Genomic DNA, 6943 nt, shown 5'->3' on the forward strand with positions numbered 1-6943 from the left:
GGCTTTATACCTTTGTTTCATTGTAGTGATTACATTCTCCTACATGCATCATTGTTCAACAGTATTTACTTTGCTTCCATTCCCTCTGTTTTTTTTTTTGTTTTGTTTTGTTTTTTTTGGAGGGTGGGGATGTACACTCACTCATCTATGCCAAGAAATTTGGAAGATAACTATCTGGCCAGCTGATCAGAAGAGTTCCATATTTGTGCCCATTTCAAAGAGAGGTGACCCAACGGAATGCGGAAATCATCAGACAATATCTTTACTATCCCTTGTGAGTAAAGTTTTACTAAAGGTAATACAGAAATGGCTGCAAGCATACATAGAGAACTTGCAGAGGTTCAAGCAGGATTCAGAAGAAAACATGGAATCATCGATATTGCTGATGTCCAATGCATCGTGGCTGAAAGCAGAAAATACTAGAAAGATGTTTACCTGTGCTTTATTGACTATACAAAGGCATTTGATTGTATGGATCATGACAAGCTATGGACGACATTGCGAAGTATGATTATTCCTGAACACTTAATTGTGCTCATGGCTGTAAGCCTTCAAACTTTCTAAATATTCCTTTATATGTAGTTCAGAGTTCTGACACCATCTCCTGAACCTGCTTTGTCTAATATTCTATGCCATTGCTGGTGGAGGCCCTCACTGCACTTCTCAAGCAGCCAATAAGCCCCGCCCCCTCATATATTTATTTGAAGTATTTTGACTTGTTCCTAGCAAAGTCCTTTTGCAGAAATCACAAACTTATTTCAACTAGTTATGAATTCTTATTTTACAGAGTACATGACTCTGATGTTCCTTTTACACTGCTGTGTTTGGCTTTCTCTACCTAAACAAGGAAGTCAAGTGCCCCAAACTGATACTCATTCCCTCAAAAGAATACTTTGCTTCTTTTATTTTACATGTTTTTTAGTGCCCCAACACATAAAAATTATGTGTGATTGGGTCACGAAAGAAATAAAAAGTAATTAGAGACATGTTTTCCATAATGCCAGCTTACATTTTCTCTCAAACAGTTCAGGCTTGAAAGACAGTGTACAGGATTTCATATTGTTGGGTCTAAACTGTAGCTTCCGGTTGTATTATTGCTGTCTTTGTGAGCTTACACAGTCATTGGTATTCTCAAGACTCATTTTTATCAAATGTGAAATAACAAAATCTCCCAAAATGTAATTTTTTTTTTTTTAACCATGATAGGCCAAAATTCCATGAGGAAATATAAAGTCCTAAACAAAAGTGAGATTTAGGATTAAATGAAATTGTCATTGATGCAATTAAAAAGAATTCTTCACAAATTCTTATGCATTTAAAATCTTGGGAACATTTTCCTGGGAGATGATGTAATTTCCTCCTAGTATTTATTGGATTAAGGAGCTCTGGTAGCGTATTGGTTACGAATTGGGCTGTGAACCTCACGGTCAGCAATTCAAAACTACCAGCTGTTCCACGGGAGAAAGATGAAGCTTTCTGTTCTCGTAAAGAATTACAACCTTGGAAACCCTGTACAGGGTCGCTATGAGTCGGAATCGACTCCACAGCACATAACAACATTTATTGGATTATTGCACACATGTAATAAACTGCTCATGTTTCCAGCATATAATTTGGTAAATTTGAAAATGCATATATCTTCATGTATATTAAGATGTCATGGTGTGGCACAATAGGTTACGCACTTTACTGCTAATTGCATGCTTGGGAGTCCCAGCTCACTCACCAGATGCTCAACAACAACAGCAGCACATTGAGATACACCTTTTTAAAAAATATAACGGCTCAACAGTTTAATATAACCACCAGTCTTCACAAAATAGTTTAAATACTTCATGCCATGGCTAGCAGCATTTTGCATTATACATACATAAGCATTTTATCCAAATACAAAGATTTGTTAAAGGAGTAAATGTGTACACAAAGGTAAATGGACAATGTAGGTTATTTTTCTTCTTGAATTATTTTTGCAGCATAGTAAACTGCAATTACATGTCAATATAATGTTTCTAGTCTTTAGAATACACTGTGAGCTGTGAGGTATGACAGTTCTCTATGAGAGGCAGCTAACATGTACACCTGAGCATTTTGAGTGATTTTTTTTTTTCAATCTGCCATGGATGGGTAAGATAAAAAAATTAAGCATCCAGAGATCCTAGAAATTTATTTTTCTAAGAAAAAAATATTTTAAATCTTTGAATAAATCTCAAGATTTTTCCTATCATATCCTTATTGGATTACTATTGAATACACAAAAGTAAAGTAAATATTGAAGTGAAGCTATTTTTGTTATGGAATTATGGATTAAGCTGCCTATTTGAAAGAAATCTACCTGGTAACTTCCCATTTACTTTATATCAAGGTGAGATCTTGATATGTAAATCCTAATTTAATAATTCAAGATTGCAGTTAATACTTCTAATTCACTTGAATTATCATGGTAATAAGATAGTTAAAAATCTTACATATTTTTTAAAGGACATGCTTAACATTTTCAGAAATTACTTCTAATCTCAGATAACAAACAAAATCTCCCAAAATGTAATATTTGCTGTAAAAGATAAGTGGTTGAATTAGTAGCAAATGCTATCACAGTTTATCGTTTCTGTAGAGATCAATAAACAAAAGAAGCTGCTATTTAAACATATACTTAGAAATTAACATGAACCAATTAACAAATTAGAAGGTAAGAATACTGCCATTAGAATTAAGAGTATTTTCAATATTTAAATTATTCATACTTTCAAAGTAGACAATAATGCTGTTTTTCTGTTTTGATACAATCTTACTTTAAATTCTGTGCCCAGATAACACATAATTCAAGTACTCTAGAAAATTAATTATGATTGGTTAAATTTATCTTTGTTAACTATGTAAAAATCACAGAGATAGAACCAAACAGAAGAACAGAAGAGTTACTTGAACAATAGGTAAAAGAAAAAATCCAAGAAAAAACAAACCTGCAATGTTTTATAAGAAACAGAATAAACTCCATGCAGTGTGCACATTAAGGATCTTTGGTGCCGTGGGTTAAATGTTGGGCCACTAACTGCAAAGTTGGCAGCTCAAACCCACTTGCCTCTGCCGGAGAAAGATGAGGCTGTCTGTTCCATAAAAATCTAGTCTTGGAAACCTTAAGGATTAACTTTCCTATAGGGTCACTATGAGTCAGAATCAATTGAACAGTAGTGGGTTGGGAATGCCAACATTAATACCCTAACCAGGGTGACACCAATCCTTTTTTTCTACATTTGTAAGAATCTGTCTTTAATATACAGTGTGGGGCAGGCACTTCAGTGACAGCATAAAAATTATAGTGGACAAAAAAGTGGAAATTGCCAGCTACAAATTAATACTAGTATCCAAAATCTGCACTTTTTGGTCACATTACAAGACAGAATAGGTGTATTTAAGATAAAAACAAAAAACAAAAAAAACCTCATCTAACTGCCTTAGATTTAAAAAACTCTAATTTTTAAAACCTAAGTTTACTATTATTAAAATTGGTTTAAGCAGACAATTTCTGCAACATGAAATGTCATTGATTCTTAGCTTGTAAGTCAGGTTTATGCTGACCCATTTAGTTGTTGTTGTTGTTGTTGTGTGCTGTGCTGTAAATCTTTACGGGAGCAGAAAGCCACATCTTTCTCACGCGCAACAGCTGGTAGTTTCGAACTGCTGACCTTGCAGTTTGCAACCTGATTCGTAACCACTATGCTACCAGAGCTCCCCATTAGTAAGCTCACATTTAGTAAGTTACCTATATTCAGGAAAGTTGTCAACTGGCATTTTACCAACTGGTACTTCTAAAAACCTTAATGCAAACCTTGATGACACTAAACCACTACACCAAATGACTTAAAGAACAGAATAGTGGAGTACAATAGGATTAACCATATGCTGTTTATCAAGGTGGTGAATACCAGTTAACAAAGCCTTGAATTCATTGCCACATTCCTACTTTACTGGATAAGAAACAGCCTTTTACTCTGTATTATTATAGGGAAGAAGGCAAGGCAAGTAACATGGTGTTAATAGGTTACCTTGCGTAGACCTCTTCGTACCAAGAGAATGTACAGAAATCATTCCCATTAATAAAGCAACTCAAGGAGGACTGAGAAAAGTGAGATACAAGAGTTTTGTTTGTTCTACCTTAAAGTGATAAACTATAAAAAGTTAAAAACACTCCTCTCCTCCCTCATTTGTTGTTGTTGTTATGTGCCGTGGAGTTGGATTGACTCATAGCGACCCTGTACAGGGTTTCCCAGGCTGTAAATCTTTACCAGAGCAGACAGCCATCTTTCTCCCACGAAGCAGCTGGTAGTTTCGAAATGCTGACCTTGCGGCTCGCAGCCCAATTTGTAACCACTATGTTACCAAATCTCCTCCCTCATAGAACAAACTTAACTAGACAAAGTGTTTTTCTTAGAACAATTTATTTATAAATAAAAACACAGATATCAAAGGATCCATAAAGTGACTTGGCTAATACAAATTATAGGGGACAATTGGATTAAGTTAAACAATGGATTACAAAGCTAATACAAAACACACTAAAGTCTCTCACAAATCACGTTTCTCAATAAATACATCTTCAAAGAAAAGTATTTGTCTGAGGAACCTCACAGAATCATTAAGACAACGTAAAATGAACAGAAGTAAATGTTTACATATTCCAAACAATTTACTGAGCTTTTCAAGCATAATACTTTGAGTCTAAAGTGATTTATGTGTTTGTTTGTTTTTAAAATTAAGAATGTTTCACTATTCTACATATTAAATTGAAGGTCATGAGGATTTCTTTTTTTATCCTAAGTGATACAAGACATTTTTCTGGGTTTCATCATTTAAAGGGAAGATAACAGAACAGTGCTATTTTATATTTTACATAATTAGTATATTATGTCCTAGTTAGAACCATTCTGGACAAAAGGGGGGAAAAAAGTTTAGATGACTAAAAGGAAGAGTTATAACATTTGGCCTGTACCAAAAGAAATACAAAATGGTACTATAAAATATTTTCCTTTGTTCTTTAAACTGTGGGTTTTCAAAGCAATAGAATAAACAAAATAGGAAGCTAATAAAAAAAGGTTGCAATAGCTGGATTCTGTTAAAGAGAAGTTATCTAATGTCATGTTCAAAGGTTATTACTAAAGGGTCAAAAAAAAAATGAAGTAAAAGGGTAATTAAGGTATTGAGTGATACTACAAACGAAATGTAGCAGATCCCTACATTTTAATGTTTCTGTAAGAAGCTCCATCATAAAATCAAACTGAAATTATTTTAAACATGTAATATATAGAACACAAAATGAATTTTTATCAAACTTCAGTAAATTCTTCTATAAATTTGATGAAATTTTATCTCAAATCATCCCTAAGTTGCATGTTGTTTAAAGTAATAACTATGTAATACAAATGAATTTCAAGTATGAAAAGTGCATTACTGCAATAATATCACTTTGAAAATCCAAAATTCTTGGTTTATAATAAAATTGTAAAAGTTTTTTTAAAAAGAAAAAGACTAAAACCATCATGTAGAAGTCCAAAATCTTCTTAAAATTGTTGCTCACCAAGTTACAGAGAAACATGTTTGTAAGCAACATATAATTGAAAATAAACTACATGCATTTGGTCATTTCACATTATTGTCTGTAGTATTTCCTCCTGTTCAATTAGAAATTCACATCCTCTATAATGCTACTCTGGAGTCAACCATTCTGTGCAGCCACTATGCTCGCACATTTCCAAATTCTTCTTTTTCTTCTTCATATGTTCTCTTCAAAGTACCTGTGGTACCAAAATGCAAATAAAGATCTTACTATCTGCAATTGTGACATCATCTATATTGTTAATTTTGCTTAGTAAATGGCTTCATATTCCTGAAGTTGATGAAAACAATCCAGCATTAGACTTAATATAAAATCTTCTTTCTTGAACATAAGCAAACACATATCTACACATCATTCCACATGTTTCTGTTATGCATGCAAGAACAAAGACAGCACTCCTGGAGATTCCTGCATTTCTAGGTACAAGAATTTTTCCTCCAGTTTGTAAGCTTCCACCAATAAACTCTTTAGTCATTGGGAAAAAACATATTACATTTTCAACTGGATTATCCGTAATGTCCAAGACTAAATACCTAAATAATTGTTGATAGTTTGTTTCAATGTTTTGTCTTATGCATATTATATGGGTTATTCCATGTTTCAGAAGGTTGCTTTTCATAGTAGAAGAATATAGGCCTAAAAACAACCCAGGTAAAATTTCCTGCATTGCTCACCTCATAGGATAGGTCCACTCCTCAGCGTCTCCTTAGCACTGTGGGAGGGAAGGGAACTTCAACTTCATATCAACCATGGTGCAGGACCTCAGGCCAGTGGGTGGTGTGGGAGGGTGAGTTACCCTGCTGACTTTACCCTCCAGCTGGCAGTGGCACCATATGGAGAGCCGGTGGACCCAGGGTCTGGAGTGTGGACAGCAGGCTTACAAATAACACTCGCAGACTAAAGGCTCCTGGTGACCACTAGGCAGTGGGGTAATGGCAGCCAGGATGAGGAGGGTAGGGCGTCTGGTATGCAGCCTCCGAACTCTTTCTTCTCTCTTTCCCAGAGTCTCCGCGCCCTCAGGCCCAAGTTGTATATTTTTGTTGATGAAGGTGGCACCAACATAAACCTAGAAAACCCACACAAAAACACAAATGTCAGGTATACACCGAGAATGAATTACTGAAGATTCCAATGTAAACACACTACATCACAGGAAAAGAAACAAGAGTACCTAAAGGGGACAGAGATTCTTCTAGAAATGTGACCGTTCCCTGGAAAATCATGTCCTTCAGCAGCATCCCAAGCTTATTTATACCAAGAAAGTTAAATCAGAGTGGCTCATCAGGTAAATGTCAGCAAGAAAGCCCCACTATTCTTTTTTTTTTTTTTTTT

The 6943-nt window shown here is 34.7% G+C and overlaps 1 pseudogene; it reads right to left on the reverse strand.

Moving 5' to 3' along the window:
- Positions 1 to 5710: 5710 nt before the first annotated feature.
- LOC102824582 lies at positions 5711 to 6362 on the reverse strand (annotated as a pseudogene).
- Positions 6363 to 6943: the final 581 nt, after the last annotated feature.

Source organism: Chrysochloris asiatica, unplaced genomic scaffold (genome assembly GCF_000296735.1).
Source record: "Chrysochloris asiatica unplaced genomic scaffold, ChrAsi1.0 scaffold00556, whole genome shotgun sequence".
Taxonomy (NCBI): domain Eukaryota; kingdom Metazoa; phylum Chordata; class Mammalia; order Afrosoricida; family Chrysochloridae; genus Chrysochloris; species Chrysochloris asiatica.